Source organism: Lissotriton vulgaris, chromosome 7, assembly GCF_964263255.1.
Source record: "Lissotriton vulgaris chromosome 7, aLisVul1.2, whole genome shotgun sequence".
In the NCBI taxonomy this organism is placed as follows: domain Eukaryota; kingdom Metazoa; phylum Chordata; class Amphibia; order Caudata; family Salamandridae; genus Lissotriton; species Lissotriton vulgaris.
Window position 1 is genome coordinate 1,592,770,946 of NC_141695.1, and position 23,746 is coordinate 1,592,794,691.

The window sequence follows — 23,746 nt, forward strand, 5'->3', positions numbered from 1 at the left end:
CATTAATTTTCTATTCTGTCTTTCTCTCTGCCGGCAGAGCAAGCAGGGACACCGCCATCAGAAATTTAACGGTCTGCAGTAGACAAATTAGAGCGGACTGGCCTGGCCAACAGCTTGACAGGGTTCTCCGCCATGTTTGTGGCAAAGTTCCTGGTCCACAAATACTAATAACGAGGCCCTTAGTGCCTGGCGATACTGCAATCTATTACTTCGACCCAAGTACTTGCAATGATCAATTCCAACAGCTTGACGGGGTTCTCCGCCATGTTTGTGGCAGAGTTCCTGGTCCACAAATACAAATAACGAGGCCCTTAGTGCCTGGCAATACTGAAATATTTTACTTCGACCCAAGTACTTGCAATGATCAATTCCTTCTACAATTGTAGACTACTTTAATAGAGCTTCCAATGCATCCTCTGTCAACACAAAGTTGCCATACCTGTTCCAAAATGGGATTGCACAAACATAATATAAATAGTACCCAAGAAGAATAAATATCAGAATAACAGAAAACAGTACAGTAAGATATAGGTCAGGAGAAAAACCACCCAGGTGAACCAAGAGACGGACAGCAAAGACCTTCTGTTGACTTCTTTCATGCAGTAGACTTACAAATCCACAGTACAGAGGCATCTCCTACCTTCACAACATCCTTAAAACACATTCTTCTTCACCATCTCTAACCTCTAGCCAATGTAACTGAACAATATACAACAAAACACTGTAAATCCCTCTCATTCCTTATGCTGGCAACTCTGAAACCTATTGTTGTATTCTAGATGAAAAACCAAAAATCACCTAACATTTTAGAAGGCTGGATGTCAGAATATTGATAACGAAAATACTGTCTCGTATAAATATCGTACCCTAAATATCCTTTGCAAAAATATCATACCATTGGGTGTAGATGTTCTATTATTAAACTCCAATGGGGTAGCAGATTTGTAAATGATATTTTGGAATCAATCAATCAGTGGCGACCCTGCCGTGAGGTTCTCAAAGCACTGGAGGGTAAAATGGCTGCTGAGCCCTCTGAGGTTGAATCATTTTGAAAAGCCAGGTTTTGAGGCCCTTCTTATATTGGGTCAACGACTTGGATTACCTGAGGTGGAGAGGCAGGATGTTTCAGGTTTTGGCAGTGAGGTAGGAACAGGATCTTCCTCCTGCTCTGGTCTTGTTGATCCTGGGGACGGATACAAGGGTAAGCGGGGCGGAACAAAATTGTCTGGAGGGCAGGTGGAATGCGAGGCGGTGGTTCAGGTATGCTGGTCCTTCCTCATGGAAAGCTTTTTAGGCATGTGTGAGGATCTTGTAAGTGATTCTCTTGTTGACTGGAAGCCAGTGGAGTTGTCAGAGGTGTTACTTGATGTGGCTGCAACAGGGGATGTCGAGGACCAGTCTGGCTGTGGCATTTTGGACGTTCTGTAGATTCTTGAGCTGTTTCTGGGGGATGTCGGCATAGAGTGCATTGCCTTAGTCGAATCTGCAGTTGATGAGTGCATGAGTGACTGTCTTTCTGGATTCTGTGGGGATCCATCTAAGTGTCTTTAGAAACAGGCAGAGTGTGTGGAAGCAGGCTGAGGAGACTGCGTTGATTTGGCAGTTCATTGTGTGCGAAGAGTCCAGTATGACGCAGATGTTGCCTGTGCGGTCTGTCAGGGTGGGAGGTGATTCCAGGGCGGCTGGTCACTAAAATGTGTCCCTGGCTAAAGGTTTAGGTCTCAGGATGAGTACTTCAGTTTTGTGCAAGTTGAGCTTGAGGTAGCTGTCATTCATCCAGGTAGCGACGGCCTTCATTCCGCTGTGGAAGTTGGTTCTGGCGGTTGCGGGTTCATTGCTGAGGATCAGCTGGGTGTCATCGTTGTAGGAGAAATGGTTGAATCCGTTGCTTCTGATGATGGCTGCAAGGGGGCCATGTAGAAGTTGAAAAGGGTGGGGCGCAGTAGATCTCTGTGGGTTCTGAGAGGAACAGGATAGTCTGACTAGCTGGGTTGGCCGGTGAGGAAGGAGGGGATCCAGTCCAGTGCCTTGTTGCGGATGTCGGCATCTTGTAATTAGGGTGTGTGGCAGATGGTGTCGAAGGCGGCTGAGAGGTCCAGTTGGACGAGGGCTCCGGTCTCGACCCGGTCGAGGAGGGAGCGAATGTCGTCGGAGCCGGTGAGGAGTGCGGCTCCATTCTGTGGTTGCTACAAAAGCTCGATTGGGAGGTGTCCAGGACGTGGTATACTCCTAAAAACCCAAGAGTTGGGCATTGATGGCCTTCTCGATGACCTTGGCTGGAAAAGAGAGTATGGAGATGGGTCTGAAGTTCTTGAGGTCAGTCGGGTCTGAGAACGGCTTCTTCAGCAGGGGGTTGGTCTCAGGATGTTTCCAGGCATCGGTGAAAGTGGTGGTTTAGATGGAGCAGTTGATGGTGCCGAAGAGCTGGGAGGTGATGTCGATGACTGCTCTGTGAAAGATGTGGTAAGGGCAGGGATCCATCGAGGCTCCTGATGGGATGCTCTTCATAGTCTTGAGTATGTCCTCTGTTATGAGTGTGGTCCAGCAGAGCACGGACTAGATATTCTAGGACCATACTTTACAGAAATAAAAACAAAAAAAACCCTATAATCTTAATTTGTCACAGAGGCATTGTAGAAGGGCAAATTAGATCACAGTGTGCTTAAAAAGAAATCAATTCACCATGACAGCAATGCACATTTTCAATTCATTTCAGATCTATACGTTCTGTAGGTGTTGGACAAGGTTATGCATAATACAATAAGCTTTATAGCCCTTAATTTCAGAAAAGCCATACAGTGTTAAAATTAGATGCTAGTTAGCTTCCATAAATGTCTAAGGGGCATATTATCAAGGGGGTTTATCTCCGCTTTTTTGGCTTTCAAAGCCAAGAAAGCGGAGATAAAATTATCTCCCTATTACCTAGCTGTCGCTAACACCAGTTAGCGAGAGCTAGTAGGAGATAGCGACCATCTTGGGCCCTGCTTTGCATGTCAGTGATATTTATCACTAATGACATGCAATGTGGGCGTGCCAAGATGTTAGCGACTGGAAACAAAAGCTAACACCTGCCCCTGAGCAGTTCTTAGCCATGTTATCCAATGGTAGGTGGATAACATGGCTAAGATTAGCTCGGTAATGCATGAATATCGCTGACTTTTCAGCGATATTCATGCATTTCGGCCAATTTGTATCGCTTAGGAGATAAACTTTGATAATAGCAAGGTTCCTAAGCGATAAAAATCGCCGCAGCTCGGCGATAAAAATATCGCCGCTAAACCAACATAGCGATAATTATCGCTAGTTGTTGGTAATATGCCCCTAAGTTATGTTTCTCTTGGAAGGTACTATATGAAAGTCATGTGCAACGCCTTCTCTGGCACAAATTACTTTTACACTAATGATCATTTACATTTGTGTTCTAAATTTCCAGTTTGTTTCAAGGGAACATGGTATCCGTATTCCATTTTGTGTGTGTTATTTGTGCATTTTTTTCACATTTTGACCTGCAGTGTAAGTGCAAGTACAGTGAGTATTTTTACACTGTTGCCTGCAACTAAATAAGGCCCTTCAAATTCCTTGTAAATTGCTTTTAAATCATCAAAGTCTAATTCTGATATTCTGTTGAGATTTACTGTTTAGTGTGCTGTCCTTTCACTTATGACAAAAATCCCCTGGCTGTGTGCCAATCTGACTGGAAAGCTGGAGGGAACTCATTGTGGAACCCCTTTGTCCGCATAACGGTACAAAATGGAAGATAACTTTGTGCTACATTGCCCTACCATGATGACTGTGAACCCTGCACTGTACCATTATTTCCTTCTGTAGTCAGTGGCAGCTCCTCCTCTAATGCAGGGGAATACCACCCTACTGCATTTTTTGCAGTGGAAAAGGAAAAATAAAATGATAATAACACTACTTTTTTTTTTTCCCCTTTATCATGCAGCTTTACGGGGCAGGTTCGAGCTTGGCTGCCGTCACAGCCAGCAAGTGGAGGAATGGTGGGCCGGCCAAAAAGTCCTGCGCCCTTTGCATGTTCCTCACAAGGCTGCATAACGCAGTCTGGTGTGGAACATGCACAAGCCCCCATTCCACGTCTGAGCACTGATCCGTGGCGCTCAGACCAATCACAACACTACATTGCAGCGTTGTGATTGGCTTTGGGAAGGAAGCCTGCGCTTTCTGCTTCAGAGGACGACTTGAGGCTGCGGTTCTGTAGCAAGGTAAGTCTATTTTTATTTGTTTTTCAGTCTCCCCCCGCCTCACCCGTGCTTCTCGGAGGCTGCCGCCACTGTCTTGTAGCGTCTTACTGAAGGATTTACAGTGTTCCGAGGGTGTGGGTCATACTCCTCCTTTTGTAGTTTGTCTGCAGTGCCCCTGCCAAAAACACATGTGACTTCACACCCTTCCTGCATCATCAAGCTCCCAGAAGATTTGTTTCAGTCTACATATACATCTGTTCCCAACAGGAGCTATAGTTGCCTATGGCCCTGTCATCCACTGGTCATGCAGTGCCCATGCACCCTTTGTTTGAAGGAGCCCCAAATGAACAGTTCTCTCTAAATATGAATTCTTCTGTCAAGGTCAGGGTTCCAGACATTCTTGATAACCAAGATAAACTATACATCAGTACATTTTGAAAGATGCTGTGATCCAAGGGTAGAGTCTACTGTCCTCCTTTCTGGTGAGGGACTGCAAAGGAGAGCTGTTAAAACTGCTTGGAGAAAGGAGTGCCCAGACTGTTGAGAGAAAGGGTTGCTGGGCTGCAACACACAGAGGTCTTCCAAGAGGAATCCATCAGATCTGCACCGTAAAGACTTTTGGGTAGTTATGCAGGATAGAAAGTATGACTACTGCCTGGGGCCCGGGTGAAGTGTTGCTTGGAGTTGCCAATATCATCTTGTGACACGCCTTTGTCCCTGATACCATGCTTGTGCCCACAGTTGCCTCCATGTGACCTTGAGGATGATCATAGTTTCATCTCCTGCCCGAGAGACTGCCCAATAGTCATCTAGGTGAGGCTTTACTGATCTCAGCACCACAAAACACTTGAACATCTGCTGCAATATTACAGAGATATCATTAGTTGAATCAGTGGCTTTTAAGGCTATGTTTGCTGCATTCTCAGTTCCCAGAGTCGTGAAACATCACAACCATGGGAAAAACTTGACCGCTATCAGCCAACTTCAAAGATGCAATGCCTGAGAGTAAAGGTTCCCCCTGCACTTGAAAATCACACCAATGATCAACGGTTTCAAAGATTTTATATTTTTTAGGGTAATCACCTGAAAGTATTGGGATTCCAATTCAGGGGCACAGGGATCATCTCTAGTAAACCCAAAGTGGTGAACTCCTATAGACCATTTCATCATGGGTACTGGATGTAGAATGTTGCCCCACTAGTGTGCAGTTACTTCCCTTCACAGTGGGATTTAAAGCCCATTATTGAGTGATGGGCTTGGTATGGCCAGAAACATCATGTGAGGAATAGGAGTCTGGTAACGGGGAACATCCTTTTCAACGCAACTTTTACGACGCATGCCTTTACATCGCAAGTTTTACAACGCATGCTGTTACAACGCATTGCTCTGGGGGGCGCTCTAGAATAGGGAAAAGATTTAATTTACTATCCAAAACCTTCCCTACTATCCACGGGGACTGGAGTTGGAATAGTAAATTAAACTATTCACTATCCAGCACTCCTCAACACTATGCGTTGTAACAGCATGCGTTGTAAAACTTGCGATGTAAAGGCATGCGTAGTAAAAGCATGCGTTCTAATGTCATACAACCCTGGTAACTATTAAAAACCTTGGAGGTGGTGGATGGTCCTGCTGCTCCATGAAGCACAATGACAGAGCCCTGCTTGAAATGTAGTGTGTGGCAGCCGAGCTGCATCTGAGTATAGCTAAGTGCACATGGGCATTTGGTTCTGAGGTCCATGGGTCCGAGTTCAGGTTAACATGTCCAGAACACCAATGAAGAAACCTTGCTGTAAACTCTGCATTGACAGATCTATAGTGATTAGCGCCTGATAGCTATGTAGACATTTGACTTGAGATCTTTGTCTGGGTTTGGACTTGAGGAATCTGGTTTCCTGTGGTCATCTTTGTTGCATGTATAGTATTTAGCTCCCTCTGTAATACTGTTTTTCATTTTAAAAAGAAAAACAGTGACTAAGTGAATAGCTTTATTTAGTAATATTATTGTGTGTTTTGAGTTGTAAGTTAGCAACCCATGCTAGCTCCTTGAGCTACACTTCGACTACTTTGCCTTCTAGTCAAGTGCTAATGGTGAGTAATAAAGGAAAACCTTGAATGCTTTTTACATTTGTAGAAGATTCCTTTTATTTAAGATTGAATTTCAAAGCTTGGGGTCCATGGACTCTCATATAATACTCTGAGAAGCACATAAAACATTCCTTAGAGAATGTGTGCAAAACCTCACTGCACAAAATAAGAAAAGCAAGGCAAAGAAAATAGTACCCTGGAGAAAGAACTCAAGGCACCAGAATAGCTTTATTTAGAGACTAGATCAATAGATACACAAAGATAGAGGAAGACTATGGGCCTCATCATGAATTAGGTGGTGCGGGAGCGGGGCAGTTCACCACTGTCCCACTCCCATACTGCCAAACCCGAACTCTGCCCACCTGCCGGATTATGATACAAATCGTTGTCTGGCAGGTGGTTAGTGTGGCGGTCCCACCGTGGTGCACTAAAAAGACTCAATGAGCCTTTAACACAACCCACCATGAGATCGCCACAGCACATTCCAGCAGGGCATGAATTGTAAAGTCCACCTGTGCTGGAATTGGGGGGGGGGTGCTTACATAAAGGGAGCACAACTTGTGCCCCCTTACATGCACCTACCTGCATGGGGTAAGGGTGCCCTGTAGGGCCCCCTTTGTTTCCCCACCAATAACTTTTATATGGTGATGCTGACCGACATGTTAGGCTGGCTGTCGGGAGCCTCAAAATATGCATGGTGGTGCCGCAGCAGCATTCTCAGCATATCCTGAGCCCCTAACCGCTGCGCCACCACCAGGGAACGCGGTTCTCTGGCGGTCTCAGCAGGCAAATGGCAGTCCGAATACCAAACTTATAATACTGCAGTCCGACTGCCGGTGAAGCTGTAGCTGGGGTGCCACCGCCACGCCCCCATGAGTTTGGCTATCTATGGACCACAAAACTCATAATAAGGCCCTGTGAGAGAGGAGTATGGGAACAAATGATGTGGCTAAGCTATATTATCCACAGTGAGGGATTGGGCATCCTTTTTGCCCCTACCAGTTGAACAGCTGAGTGCGCCATCATGGGGATCATATAGTTAGTCCATTTTAATGAATTATAATCACTATACTCATTTTAAACCATTTTTTTTACATCCTTTCAAGTTGCACTTGTATTTCAAGCCACACACAGAATGGTCTGCCATTTCCCAAGTTTCTTATGTTCCAACTGTGCCGGTCCGGACCTCTTGAAAGAATATGACCAATGGGAAAATTCATCCACGACAGTGTTTTATTAAATAAAACTAAATGCATTTCGGGCAATCAAGTGTCCTTCGTCAGGGGTCACTGTGAATAAAAAAAACAACAATGATAACCATTACCATTTATGTAAAACACAATAATTTCTCATGCTTTAAACTGACATTCACAAACTCGTTTTTCAAAATGCGTTTTACAAAATGTCATATTTGCAATGCAGCCCTCTCCTCTTACCCCACTCTGCCTCCCTCAGACACTACTGATAAGCACCCACCGTTCACCTTAATCGGTCCCTTTCTTAGCTAATACATTCTCCACTCATCTGGAGAAGTGTGGCTCAATGATTAGAGCAGCAGACCCTGATGCAGAGGTCTAGCCTGGGACCAGGGTTCAATTCCCCACCTCGGTGGGTCTTGGGCACAAAAGATTCCACGGACCTGATAATTCTCGCCTTGGTGCCTATTCCAATCATGGAGTCCCACTCTGCAACTCTGGGCAATAGCTTGCTTAATCTCCACAACGCTAAGGATGCCTGGCCTCCACCTTGGGGGTCCCCAGGAGTGGACGCCTCACAGGGAAAGCCAGGATGGGTTCAACAGCGGTATTCGTACAAGTACCTTGAGACCCTTGCGGGTGAGTAGTGCGCTATACAAGTATCAATTTACATTTTACTCTATACCCAGTGATTATTCAAAACCTGCTCAACAATCAGCTTTCCCATGTTTTCCCCAGCTTCCGTTCGACTGCCATCCTCAACACTCTCCCCCATCAACCTGCACCCTCCTCCTTCTCCTACCTTTCCTCCCCACATAAACCTGACAAGTACTCTCCCCCTCAAACGTAATCCTATCAATGTGTCTCTCATTATCATGGCAGTTTCCTACATTTGATTTTATAATGACCCTAACTTTTCCTGTTATCAGTGTTACGATCATAACTGCATAATAAACAATCCTCCCACCATAACACAGTCTTTCACCCCTCATTCATCCCTCAGCTGTAATAAACAGCCCTACTCCTCCCGTACCTGCCATAAGCATTTTAAAACCATACTGTCTACTCTCCGTCCAAAGCCAATTATTAGCTAATTTCTAATTTCTAATTTAAAACATTTATAGAGCGCAGCGTGCACCGTACGGTTTCTTGGCGCTTGTAGAGAGTTAGGCCACTGAGTCAAAGAAATAAAATCTGTCGTAGAGAAGAAGGGAAGTTGCACGGGAAAGGCCTGTCTGAAAAGAAACGTTTTAAAGTCTTTCAGAAAAGAGAGATAATGAGTGGCAGAGCGAAGGTGATCGGGGAGGGAATTCCAGAAAGTGGGCGCCAAAGTGGAGAAGGTGGTTCCACCCCACTTTTTCCGTTTGAATCGCGGGATTTGAAGGAGAGACTTGGAGGAGGAACGAAGCTCTCTCGTGGGGACGTAATCTTTTATTAGTGAAGAAATGAAGGCGGGGGCAGTGCCTTGACGGGCCTGGAAGACCATGCAGCCTATCTTAAACAGGGAGCGTTCCTTGACAGGAAGCCAGTGAAGTTCCCTGAGAAGGGGTGTGGATTGATGATAGCGTGGAAGACCATAGACCAATCGGGCCGCCTGGTTCTGGACCATCTGAAGCCTTCGCAGGCTGTATGCAGGGATGCCGTTGTAGAGGGCATTGGCATAGTCCAGCCGAGATATCACCAGAGCGGCCATGATCACCTTAAGTGCCTGGGGAGAAAAGAAACGGGAGACAGTGCGGATGGTTCGGAGGGTGAGGAAGCAGGAGGAGACTACCGAACTAATTTGTGAATGGAGGGTGAGCTGGTTGTTCATTTTAACACCCAGTGTTTTGACCGTGGTTGAGGGAGTGGGGGAGGGACCAAGAGTGGGGGGCCAGAAGAGAGAGTTCCAGGGACTGGAGGAACCACCGGTGAGAACCAACTCAGTTTTGTCCGGGTTCAATTTAAGATGGTTGTGGTTCATCCAGTCCCTGATGAATGTCATGGTGAGTTGAAAATTAGAGACAGAGAGGGGGGAAGAGGAGATATCAAAGATGAGCTGGAGGTCATCCGCATAATTGTACACGGTGACCTCCAGCTGCTGAAGAGCGAAAATGAGAGGAAAGATATACAGATTGAATAGCAAGGGGGAAAGAGAGGAACCCTGGGGGACACCACAGGTGACAGGGAGTGGGGTGGTTGTGAAGTCTCCTAGCCGGACCGCCTGGGTGCGGTCCCTCAGGAAGGAGGAAAGCCAAATCAGGGCTGAGCCCTCAATTCCAGCCGCCTTGACACAGGATAGTAAGATGGTATGGTCCACCGTGTCAAAGGCGGCGGAGAGATCGAGTAGTACCAGCGCCTGGTGTTTGTTATTATCCATGCCCTTCCTGAGGTTATCCAAGACCGATACCACAACTGATTCGGTCGAGTGTCTAGGGCGGAAACCGGCCTGGCGTGCGGCCAGTCCCCCATTGGCCTCTACGTATGCGCTGAGTACTGCGGTGACGTGGCGTTCCAGCACCTTGCCCAAATAGGGCAGCAGGGAAATGGGGCGATAATTGGCTGAGTTGGACGGATCAGCGCCAGTTTTTTTTAAAATGGGCACTATGGTGGCTGATTTGAGAGCGGGGGTCACTACTCCCTGCGCAAGAGAGCTGTTGAGGAAAGTAATAGGGGGTTCAGGGCAAGAAGAGTAGATTTGTTGCAGGATGCGTGCCGGGCAGATGTCTGCCGGAGAACCCGACTTTACTTTGGGGAGTATCTCCAGGAATGTTGCCTCAGTGAGGGGGGGAATGGAAGTAAGATGACTTTGAACAGTGGGAGGGGAGGGGTCAACAAAGGCGGGCGAGGGGGGGGGATGTTGGCCTTGATGGTGACGATTCTAACCAGGAAGTAAGTGTTAAGTTGATCGCATAATGACTGGGATGGGGGGATTTGGGGTGAGGTTCTATCGGAATAGGCCAGGTCCTTCACTATACCAAAGATTTCCCTGGATTTGTTTTCGGCTGACATAATTTTTGTTGAAAAGTAGGAGGTTTTGGCCGAGAGGATTGCAGTTTTGTATTCGGCAAGTGATGTGAGGTAGAGGATTTTTAGTGAGGGGCAATAATTTTTCCTCCACTGCCTCTCTGCCTGTCGGACGGTTAGTTTTAGCTTTTTTAGGTGGTCATTAAACCATCTATTGGAGTCCTTAGGTCGCCGGATGGAAATGCGACGCAGGGGAGCCACTGAATCACAACCTCCAGCCAGCCAGGTATTAATAGCTTTGGCTTGGGAGTCGGATGAGAGACCAGAAAGGGTCGGAGTGGAGTTCCGAAGCAGGGAGGACAGGGAGGGAAAATCAACTCTGTTCCAATTCCGTGCCCAGGTATTTTTGGCGTGTGGGGCTTTGGAAACAGGGTTGAGAGAGATGGAGAAAGAAATGAGGGCATGGTCGGACCAGGGACAGGGAGATACAGTTACCGAGGAAACTGGAAGGTTGAGGGACCAGACCTGGTCGAGTATATGGCCGTGAGAATGAGTGGGGACACTTATGTGCGGGGCAAAGTTCAGAGAAAGGAGGGATTCCGTGAACTCTTTCGAAGCAGTGCACTCAGAGGGGTCCGAGGGCCAGTAGTTAAAATCCACCAGCACCAGGACCGAAGCGTAGTTGACCACCAAGTTGGCCAGTAGGTCTTGGAATGCCGGTAAGAACAGAGACGAAGACTGGGGTGGGCGATACATTAGAAGGCAAGTAATAGGGGGGGAGAAAAAGAGGGAGTGGACTACAAGGAACTCAGTGGGGGGGATGGGGGAGAGGGAAGGGTTTGAAAGCTCAATTCAGATCGAGCGATTAACGCCACACCACCGCCAACCTTGCCCGCCGGGCGATCGGCACGTAAGGCTACGTAGGAGGGGGGGAGGGTGGCCAAGAGGACGGGGAGGGAAGAATCACAGAACCAGGTCTCAGTCAAGAGCAGTAAGTCAGGTTTCTCAGTATCGAGTAAGACAAACAGCTCGTGATGGTGCTTGACCGCCGACCTGGTATTGATTAAAAGGACAGATAATGACGGAGTAGGGAGAGAGGAGTCAGACAGGGAAAGGCAACGTAGCTCTACATCCATCCCTTATTTAACCACGTGTGTCTTTAGTTTAACCCCTTCCATGCGACCGCGATTCTGCGCCTGTGCGGCAGAATCGCGAGTGGGCGGGTTTATGACGGCTCCCAGCCGTCATCAGCACACGAGCACCGTAGTGCATGACGGCTGGGGGCCGTCATCAGCATGGAAGGGGTTAAACTTCCTGATTGACCAGTTTCAAAACCTTTCCCGACATCAGTGCTACAATCAAGACCACTTACAAATCACACCGACTACATCACCCATAATGCAGTGAAGTAATCAAAGCTCTGACGGAGCTTGCATAATCATATTACTTCCTGACCCATGGTAGACTATATTATCCAGCACAACAGAGAAGATTATACAAAACAAAGGACGAGACAGTTGCTTGCTGGCCTGGCTGGGAAGGAGAGTGGAGGACTCCAGGCGGGTGGGCAAAATTCAATTATAAAATGGCAAGAAAGCTGACACAGATAGGACCATGGCACAGGCAAACGCACAATACAATCAGGCATTATATGCAGCTATGCGGGCTACATCAGAGGGTGATATGGGGGAATTTTTGAAGTAGTTACAGTTGGCAATCTTAAGTAACAAAGATAAAAAATACTTTTGGAAGGGTAATTCTCCCTTGATCAACTCATGGAAGCTCTGAAACAAATGGTGAACAAGAAGAAGCTGAGGCCCACCAGCCTCCTGGTAGAACGGTATCAGAAACTCTTGTCTATTCTAAATATGTTTCAGAAGGCAGGGATTGAGGCTTTACTTCCCTCATCCTTCTGTCAAGTGGTTATATTAGTTATACATAAGTCACGTAGGCCCAGGAACTTGTGTAAGGCTTACAGATCTCAGTCCTTAATTTCGAAATACATCTCATTGCTAAAATCCTGGCAATTTGACTTGGCAATATAATTGGCTCCCAAATACATGAAGATCAGACATGGTTTTTCCCGGGGAAGGTGACCAGGCTGAACCTCAAGTGACTGCATACCTGGCTAGATGAAACGAGGTTCTCACAGGAGCCATTGGCCATAATTTCATTAGATGCTGAAAAAACATTTGACTCCATTGATTGATTATATTTAAATCAATGTCTAAAAGCATTTCGATTAGGTCCCATTATCTGTAGTTGGGTGGCGTTGCTATACAAGAACAAACAGCTGCTGTAAAAGTAAATGTAATACCATCAGAACCATTCACACTGGGATGAGGCATCAGACAGGGGTGTCCGCTCTCCCCCTCCTCGTATAACTCTGCTTAGAACCCTTTGCACATTGGGTCAGACTCTAGGCAGACATAACGGGATTCCAGAGATAAAGGGAGAAGCAGAAAAAAATTATATTATGCACAGATGATATCCTTCTTTACCTCACAAACACTGAAATGTCCATTCCGCAGCTCTGTCCATATCCTGGTCCTTTCAGAGATATTCAGTATACAGAATGTGTATACTATGTATGTGAGAAATTGGTTCGTTAGTTGAAGGGGGTGACCCCTATTCAAGCAACAGCCACAATTCCCTTCAGGGTGAGCCACACAATTCACAGAATTAGCCTGTGCTTAACCCTCTGGTAGCTTGGCACAAAAGTAGTCAGGCTTAACTTATAGGCAATGTCTAAAGTATGTTTGCAGCACACAAACAGTAATATAGTGACAACACAACACAAGAAAAATTCCACAGCAATTTACAAAAATAGAGGAAATTTTTAATAAATTATTTGACATGAAAATGACAAAAATCTAATCAGTAGAACCAGAGTTATGAATTTTAAACGTTTTTAAAGATCAAAGATCAAAGCGCCAACTTCAGACATCTAGTTGCGCGAGACCAGGTGAAAGACGAAAAATATGGCCGATCGGATACAAGGAGTGGTTTGGGCCCAATTGGCACTGTCCTTCAGACTTAAAAGTATTTTGAAGAAAAGTTCTGAGAATGCAAAGTTCAGGGGCAAGGCTGCAGGTGGTATCTGAGGATGAAGTGTTGTCATCAGAGAGCCTCTGGATGAAGCTGTAGTGAAGATTTCTACATTTGGGCTTAGTCACTTTTTTGGAAGTTGAAAATCTCCACCGGGACAAGGCAGGAGGCTGTAACTGACAAGAGTTCTAGGAAGCCAGATACCCCTGATGGAAAGCATCTGCTACTGCGGAGTAGAACCTAGCGGGAGCTGCCACGAAGTCAGGCCGACCGGCAATGTACTTTGAGTTTATAAAGCAGGTTGGTCCCAGTCTTTTCTTGATTTCTAGAGCAGTTTTTAGCAAACAAGTTTCAAAGACCCACGGTTTGGATTTTGGATATCTGGTCACCTTTAGCAGCACCACCACCACCATGGATTCAGGACTGGAGGGGCACCACTTTGGGGGTTAGGACTCACTCAGGTTGGGTCCAGGTGCAGGTTCAAGATGGTGAGAACATGCTATGTACCTCTGAGCAGGAGGTCAGCAATCAAGCCCTTGGAGTCACTATGGTAGTCCTTAGTTCAGGTGAAGAAGCAGGGCTCAGAGAGAAGGGCAGGCCTCAGAGTGTTCAAGGCAGGCTCCAGGAAGCAAAGCAGTCCTTCTAGGTGCAGCAAAGCAGTCTTGTGGCGTATTTGTGGATTACACAGCAGGCTGCAGCATCAGGCAGTTCTCTGAGAGTCCTTCCTCGGATCCAGAAAGTGAACTGAAGAGTGGGTCTGAAGGTCCTATTTGTATACCTAGGGCCATATTATGCATTGTGATTGTTTGCGCCCGGCGCACCTTTTATCTACCATGAGGAATCATGGGGAAGGCACCTGGTTCAAAGGATGGCACAAAGTGACCCTGCTGTCTTGATGCAGCACCCAGCGTCCAAAAGTTTGGTGATACAAGTTTCCACCAATGGGTGACATTGGTGGAAACTTTTATCACCAAACTTTTGGACGCTGGGTGCTGCATCAAGACAGCAGGGTCACTTTGTGCCATCCTTTGAACCAGGTGCCCATCAGGGTGTCCTTCTGAGCCTTATTAACTGGAAGATAGGATTCTGATGGGGTTTGGCCCGGTTGCAGATCTTCTATTTGGAACATTGGTTTGACTCCCATGTTTGTCAATTGTAAATCTAACACCTCCACCACACGTCTCAGCACCACAGCAAAGGAGGCTCTCTCCTTAATTGGTGGGTTGGTGGGAGAACACAGCCCAGACTCTGGGAAAGTGTCCAACCCACTGGCCTCCTGCAAGTCCAGGAATACACGGTCATCATCTTATTGTTGGGGAAAATAATCCCACTCATTTTCAATGTTATCCCAAAAGGCTTGTTGGCTCTGATCAGAGTCTGAACAAAAAAGTATTTGGAGTGCAGGAGTGCGGCCAGGGGCGGCCTTAGGAATGTGCAAGCTGTGCACCTGCACAGGGCCACCAACCCCCAGGGGCCACCACACCAATTTATATCCTTAATATATTAATCCTCTGAGGATGGATACATATTTGAGTGAATGCCCCTGGCAGGGATTTGGCGGCCTCCGGCTCTGTTTCACTTCCAAACACCCTGACGCCCCCCCCCCCCTCTTCACTAGCCTCCGCGCCCGCACCGCCCGGACCCCCTCTTCCGGGGCCCCCTACCTACGCTCCCTGCCCAGGGCCGCCATGAGCCTAGAGCCCCCCCCCCTGGTGCGGCTTTGAGGCAAAGGCTTGTTTCCATCTGAGTTATATTAAACTGGGGCCTTGTGCATCTAAACGTGTTGCAACGTGACCTCAGTCAGGCCGAGGTGGATTCAGAGCAGAGAGGATTATAGGAGCGGATTTATCTTCCGGCACCTAGGACACCAATGCCAATGTCACGTGGACTGACATGGATCTTGATGCCGGAATGAAAGTTGGCTCCACTGTCCAAGCAGAACCTACAACGGATTCTGGAGGCACACACAGTGTCAAGGGCGGATCTGCCCATGTGCACCAGAGGGAGCCAGAAATGAACAAGAAATTAAGACATGGCCTCCCTAAAAGTTTCAATCTGCTGCAATGTTGTAGATAGACCAAAAAACTCGGAAAGCATTGGGATCAACTGAGATAGGCCATCGGCAGGAGACAAGGAGCAAGATCACAAAGCACCCTGGCATCCTTGCAACTATTCAGGCTGAGAGTGGCAAGTTTGGGACAAATCCTGCTTGGTCTTCTTGGGCTTCTATTTTGACTTACTAGAAGACTTGGACATATATGAAGAACTGTTGTAGGAAGGGCCTCAAGAGCGGGAACGGATCCATGCCCTCGACTTTGAGGCTTCTTTTCTTTTGGTGTTCAACACTTTGCTTCATGTCCCCAGATCAACTTTGTGATTATAAAGGCACTTTTCTCTGGAATTGGAGTCAATTATCAAACCCAGACATCAGAGGCACATCTCTTGGGGATGTATTACAGATATCTGTTTGTGACGGATCCTACAAGGCTTGAACCCTGTAGTTTTAGAAGAGGACATAGTTTCCTTGGAACCTTGAAAAGCCTTGTCAACTGATCCACATACAAAGGCATGGAAAGGAACTGATGTTGGCACTCAGGGGTGGGGCTTAAATGTGGCTTCACGCTGTCACTTCTGGGCTGGAACAATGTCAACGCAGAGCAGCACAACGCCAACTAGTGACTCATTGGAGCACTGCTATAAAAACTTCCAGATCCAGTCTAGCACCCGAGGCATATTCTAAATGTGAGGAATTTGTAGAATAGAATAGAAGCATCCAATAGAATGTGAAGATATGCTCAAAAACACAAAATGGTCTTATCCCCTGCCATTAGCTTTGAGGTCCTTGAGAGCGATCCCTCACCAGAAAACAAAATTGAGCTTGAACGAAATAATCATGGGCCGACTATGATGTTTCTCTCAAATCCCCCTGTCTCTACTGCCAAGATGGATTTGCAGTTAACTGATGATGCAGTCTTATAATATTACAAAAATCTTACATAATGTCTGTGACAGTTTACGTTCCCATGTGCAGGCAACATTACCCGAGGGTCCAACAGAGGCCTGCTATTCTCTCCCGCTGGGCGATTGATTGGGTCTACGTTTGTGTGTACCAGAGAAGGGAAACACTGCAGCTTTGTGGGCGTGGAGAGTATCAGATCCTGCTCATCACAAATAAAGCCATTAAATGTCATGACAACTTGGATCCATTCTTGACTCTGCAAGCGAGTTGCTCCTGTCGTCATCTTGGGACTTTGTCTGAGCCTGGATCTGTTACTGAAGCTGTTCCTGCGTTGGGCCAAGTTCTTCGTATCCATCTTATTTGCCCACTCCACCACCGCCATATGATGCTGTTCCAACTGACTCCCATCCCTACAAGCTTTATCTGAGGTAAACAGTCTCTTCCTTCTATGGGTCTGGCCCACTATCTTTATCATTGTTCTGGGTACAGCAAATGCGATTAACAGTGGAGAACACTGCTTTTGAGTAACCTTCCTTTGAGCTCTGCCTTCCCTGTGGTCGGCTGTTTCTGCCGCAAATAGGGCTTGCATATTTTAGGTGTGGATCATGACCTTACCTTTGGCTACTTTTAGACTGGACTTGGGCTTGCTATCCAGAATACATCATACTGCTACAAGGAACTGTGATGATCATCTTTCAGTTAAAAACGAAAGGGTAGCCGGGCTGTTACCTCTATATTCTTTTCACATTTGATGCCCATGTATGGAATGACTCTGGCTTTAGATGAATAAAGAAAACATGCAAACATTTTAAAGGAATAGCAAATTCCACTTCATAGCTTTAGGGTTAGTGACATAGCTGTAAGATATCCATTCCAAAATCCTAATTCAAAATAGAGTGGCTTTAGATGACCTTTTGAAAGCTAAAGGGGAAGTCAGTGCAATTGTATCCACTAAATGCTGTATACATATCCCCAACACTTCCATTAGCATACATGAGCAGAAAGATAACATCATGGTATTTTTTTTAATTTATTTATAAAGTTTTATGTAGCGCGAACTTGATCCCGAAGGATATCAGAGCTCTTTACAATTTGAGGCACTTAGCGTAAAAGAGGTGTACAATGGGTGTTGCTGTGGGCGGTCCACGGCAACACACATTGCTTTTGATACTGCCCCAGATTTACAAGGAGGTATAAATCCGAGGCAGCACCAAAAACTAACGTCATGCAAGAGCAGGCGTTAGAATGGTGCAACGAGCAGAAATACATTTACTTCACCTCGTTTTTGCTATTTCGATGTGTGCTGCTTTCAGCAGAACACATAGAAAGAGCAAAATTCCATTAATGGTTGTTTATGTGCAGGAAGGTGTCTCTTCCTGCACATAAACACATTAAATATTGACGATTAGCTACTTCTATGTGTGCTTCATTCTGCAGCACACATAGAAGTAACAAATCTCTATTATGGACTGTTTTTGTGCAGGAAGAGATACCTTCCTGCACATAAACAATCATTCCCTGTAACACTGGCACGCTTGCACTATGGTGCAAGGGTGCCTTCGTTGGGGCTAGGCAGCTAAAGCTAGCGCCAGCGCTAGGGAAACACAGGGGTGTGCCGTATTCTAGTGAATACGTGGATCCCTGCATTTTGAAAATGTCTAAGCACAGCACTGTCAAATTTGGCGAAGCCCTATGCTCCTGCATTTTCTCGTAAATAATCCCTGATGTGTCTTTGTAATTTCATTCTTGAAATGCATGCTTTGGCACAGCGCACAGCAAATCAATATAACCACCCCATGGATTTTCACTGAAGGATTTTCTATAGACTAAGGGGCACATGCATCAACCTATTTAGGAAGTGCAAACGGTGCGAATCGGTAAATTCGGCCGTTTGCACTTCCTAAATACGTTTTTGGGATGCATGAAACAATTTTTCAAAATTCGCTTTTTTTTGCATTTCCTAAAAATGCGAATGCATTTAAGGAATCGCATTTGTGCGATTCCTTAAATGCAATGCATCATTTAAAAAAAAAAATGCGAATTTTGAAATAGGAAGTGCAAATTAACATGAGGTTGACCCTCGTGTTAATTTGCGAAATTGTTTCAAAAAGCACAAAATGCATTTTGAAAAGTGTCATGTTACAGACACACATGTCCGTAGGACATGTGTGTGTGAAACATGCACTTTAAAATACATTTCAGGGGTGCAGGGGGGGGGGGGGTCCTTTGGACCCCCCTCTGCACCCTTGCAATGCATCAACAAATTGCGATTTCCGAAAAAAAGAAATGCAAAACGACATTGATTCCTATGGGCCTCTAGGCCCATAGGAATCAATGTAATGCCATTCCTTAATTGCGATTCGCAATTAAGGAATCGCAAATTCCGAAATTTAAGAAATCCTAAAAAAAAATTGGATTCTTGATGCATAGGATTTTGCAATTCCTAAATAGTGATTCCTTAATTTTCGCTATTTAGGAAATGCAAAATCCTAAATTGATGCATGTGCCCCAATAATTCATAGCACTTCTCATTCTTTAACTCAATTCCTCATCATGCTGCTATACTTTCATTAGAATGGTAGTAGCAGTTTTCAACAGGGTTGGTAGACTTTTATTGTTGCAACACCTATACGTTTGGGGCCTCATTTATGAGGTGTTGCCGTATGGAAGCGTAGCAGGCCTTCCTGCTGCGCTTCCCTACGGCAAAAGAAAAGGGCAGGAATGCCCCATATCTATAAGTTACAGCGTATTCCTGTCCTTTTACCCTGCACCGGCGCACAATGGGCTGCCGAACGCCAACGCAGGCACCGTTACACAATGGTCCAAGGGTGCCTGCCTTACGGGGATGATTATTTTGTATATTATTATTATTCTGAGTTTTGTATAGCGCCTGGTTACCAATAGGCATCCCAGCGCTTACCAGAGCATAACACTACTAAAAGAATGCAGGGATTAAACGGAGAACAAAAAAGTTTTTAAAAGTTTACGGAACCGAAGAAGACTAGCTTCCGAGCGCAGTTGTAGGGGCAATGAGTTCCACAAGGAGGCCACATTTATTGAAAACCTTCTGCCACCGGTTCTTGCCTTTTTCACCCTGCCAACCTGAAGGAGATGTTGATGGTCAGAGCGAAGAGAACGAGGGGCCTTGTAAGGCTGGACCATCTCCTCCAGAATAGGTGGACCTACCCCGTGCAGAACTTTGTGGGCGATACAAAGTGACTTGAATTTCACCCTGTCCCTCACAGGGAGCCAGTGCAGTGCCCTCAACGCCGGGCGGGCAGATTGACGCCTGGGGAGACCCGTCAAAAGCCTGGCAGCCGCGTTCTGCACTTGCTGCAGTTTGTTCAGGGTAGATTCGGTGCGCCCAGGAATAGCGCATTGCTGAAATCCAGCCGCGAGATGATAAGTCCCTGGATGAGAAGCCTTCGAGTGGCCACTGGGAGCAGAGGCAGAATCTTCTGGGCTGAGCGGAGCAGGCCAAAGCACACGCCAGCAGTCTTTTTGGCATGAGTTTTAAACGAAAGGTCCTGCTCCAGCCATACCCCCAGGCTCTTGATCTCATGCTTGGGGGGGGGGGGGTACCGGTCACAGACAGTCTGGCCAGCTGCTGGGGGACAGAGATGGAGAAGAGTTCCCCAGCAGCATCAATTCCGTCTTGGAGCCATTTAACTTTAGGGCTGAGCTGCACATCCACGTGTAGATCTTCTCAAGACACGTGTGCAGCCGGTCGGGATGGTGCGCCGACTGGGAGAGGCCTACCACCAGCTCGGTATCATCAGCGTAACTGATGATTTTAATACCCAGCGGCAGTACCACACTCTCCAGGGGGGCCATGTAAACGTTGAATAAGGTAGGGCTCAATGAAGAGCCCTGTGGCACACCACACTGGAGAGGGGTTGAAGATGATTTTTCCTGGGCTTCCCACACCTCAAATGTACGACCTTCCAGGAAGGAAGCGAACCATTTGAGGGCCAGACCCGTGACCCCCACCCCCGACAGCCGTTGGAGAAGCACCTGATGGTCCACGGTGTCAAAAGCAGCACTGAGGTCCAGGAGGATCACTGCCACCGATCCCCCCGAATCCAGCATGCTCCTCGCATTCTCCATGACCGCCAGCAGGGCGGTGTCAGTCCCCTGACCGGGGCGAAAACCCGTTTGGGAGTCGCCCAGGAGGGAATTGGCTTCCAAGAAGTCCGAGAGGCGGCTGTTCACCAGCTTCTCAGCCACCTTACTGATACCCGGCAGCAAGGAGATAGGCCGAAAGTTGGCGAGATCGGCGGAATCGAGGTTAGGCTTTTTCAAAAGGGCCTTAACCACCGCCCCTTTCCAACTGGGGGGGACTACCCCTTGGGCGAGAGACAGGTTTATCAGGTCCGTCACAGGGCCGCCAATTGTAGATGACACCTGTTTGAGATATTTAATAGGTGCTGGGTCTTTCGGGGAGCCGCTCTTCATAGACCTCAGAACCGCCAGAACTTCCTCCTTAGTGACCGGACCATGATAGGAAGGGAAACCATTATTCTGTACAAAAATAATCACAAGAGGCTTTTCCTCTTTCTACGTGTGCTTGAAAAAAGAAAAACGAGGAGAAATAAAGATATTTCTCCCTGTTGCGCCTCCTTTACGCCTCCCCCGGGGAGGCGTAAACGTTTGGCGCTGCCTCATATTTATGATTTCTCGTAAATCTGGGGCAGTGTCAAAAGGCCATGGATGTTGCTGGGAACGCCCCCAGCAACACTCATTGCACGCCTCTTTAACGCAGAACATTGCTTTAACCCTTTCACTGTGGCGGCTATTGTGGCGCAGTGCTAAGGGGCGGAGGGGCCGTGCGGCGCTCCCGTGCTGGTGACAGAACCGCTCCGTCACGCCCCACGGGTGAGCAGTCCTTTTACATTGCGCCGGCGCACAATGGGCTGCCGAGCGCCAACACAGGCACCGTTACACAATGGTCCAAGGGTGCCTGCCTTACGGGGATGATTATTTTGTATAGGAAGGGAAACCATTATTCTGTACAAAAATAATCACAAGAGGCTTTTCCCCTTTCTATGTGTGCTTGAAAAAAGAAAAGCGAGGAGAAATAAAGATATTTCTCCCTGTTGCGCCTCCTTTACGCCTCCCCTGGGGAGGCGTAAACGTTTGGCGCTGCCTCATATTTATGATTTCTCGTAAATCTGGGGCAGTGTCAAAAGGCCATGGATGTTGCTGGGAACGCCCCCAGCAACACTCATTGCACGCCCCTTTAACGCAGAACATTGCTTAAACCCTTTCACTGTGGCGGCTATTGTGGCGCAGTGCTAAGGGGTGGAGGGGCTGTGCGGCGCTCCCGCGCTGGTGACAGAACCGCTCCGTCACGCCCCACGGGTGAGCTGTGCTTGTGACGGAACGGTTCCATCACGGCCCTGCCAACTCAATAGAACGTGCCGCGCAGGTGCAAAATCAGCGCCGCGCAGGCGCTGCGAGTGGGCCGTGACGGAACCGCTCCATCACCAGCACAGCCCACCCGAGGGGCGTGACGGAACGGTTCCGTCACAAGCGTGGGAGGGGTTAAAGGGACTGATATTTATCAGGCAGCATTAAGCCAAAAAAGTGGCTTAGTGCTGCCTGATAAATATCATGCAGGCTTCTGCGCCTTTTTGCAGCTTTGCTCTACCTTCACTGCAAAAGCAACTGTATTTAACAGCGGGTTTCTGTGCTCTGGTGATGATAGTGACACTTCTCAGCTGTGATGGTAGAATTTTGAATTGGAAGTAGTTGGGCTTTTCAGCAAGGTGACTGTAAAATAAACATATTCCATCCCCAGCCGGGCTGGCGTACTGTTAATGAGGCACAGGTGTTACTTCTCGTCAATGTCCTGTGATTATTTTTGCTGTGACAGTGTTTGTGTATTTCCAGTCGTTTCTGCACTGTCATTGAGATAGGACCACCCTGGTCACACGGCCCAAGTCTGCCGACATTGGCCCTGTGGAACCAGGTTCGACCTTCGGCGTGGGCTCAGCACCCTGTGATTCTGGGCATATCACCAATTCTTCCCGTGCCTACCTTAAAATAAATGTGTCCTTGCGTAACGTAAAGTGCTCATGTAAAGCACTCTAATACCCTCCGGTCGAGTTCGCGCTATATACATCTGCAAAATAAACAACAACAAAAAACGTATTATCCCCGCAACATTCTTTTAGCAGGTTATTCGTTTCAAACGGCAGTGCTAAATTCCTACAGTCCTCGTTCAATATGTGAAATCCAGAAAATGATTGTGCACAATTTTCCCTGCGCCCACCTTTGGCCTCATTTATGAAAAGTGACGCATCGCTGAACGAAAACAGCGATGCGTCACTTTTCACTGAGCACTCGTTGCGACACCAATGATGCGTCATATTTAATGTATGACGCATCATGTCGCAAGGACTTACAGATACGTCAGTATTTCTGACGTATCTGTAAGCGCAAAAGTGACGCATTGCTGGAGTGTGTCACAAAAGTGACGCAACTCCAGCAATGCGTCCTTTCACATGGGGAAAGCCCCATGTGAAAGGGCTTGCATCAGTCTTACGCCTGCTGTGAGGCAGGCGCAAGATTTTGACGCAACAGCATCCTAAAAGTGATGCAGTGTAATCTCATAGATTTCACTGCGTCACTATTACAAGGCTTTTTGCGGGGGAACGCCCCCTCTGCATACATTATACCTGACGCAGGTATAATGTGGCGCAGGGGTTTAAAAAGTGACGCATCTACCTAGATGCATCACTTTTTAAATATGGCGCACAAGGCACATATTTTACGCCGCGGGTGCATCACAAAAAGTGACGAACCTGCGGCGCAAAACTGACGCAAGGCCTCATAAATAAGGGCCCTTGTACCTGTGTTTGGTACTCTTTTGTAACATGCACCAGCCACTTTTCTCTTGTAACATACTGTTTGCTACCTCTCACATTTTGTTTGCTTTTAATACTTGCACAAGTGCCACCATTGCCTACGTAACGTTTGTTCTTGTGCCGGAGTGTCTAGCATATATTGCAGTATATTACCTCTAATTGTACTTTGTTTTCTCTTGTAACCTGCACACGTGTCACTCTTTCCTCCTGTAATGCATTGTTTGCTACCTCATGTATTTTGTTTGCTCACAATTGTCACTTTTACCTCATGTAACTTAACGTCTGCTTTTGTAATTTGTTCACTTGTAATCTTCTCCTCGTGTATCAGTACTGTTCCTATTGTGAAGCGCTCTGACGCCTTCGGGTAAAGTCCGCGCTATATAAAAACGCATAAATAAAACTCTTGGTGATCGAGCCCCAGGCGAGAGACCAGTGGCC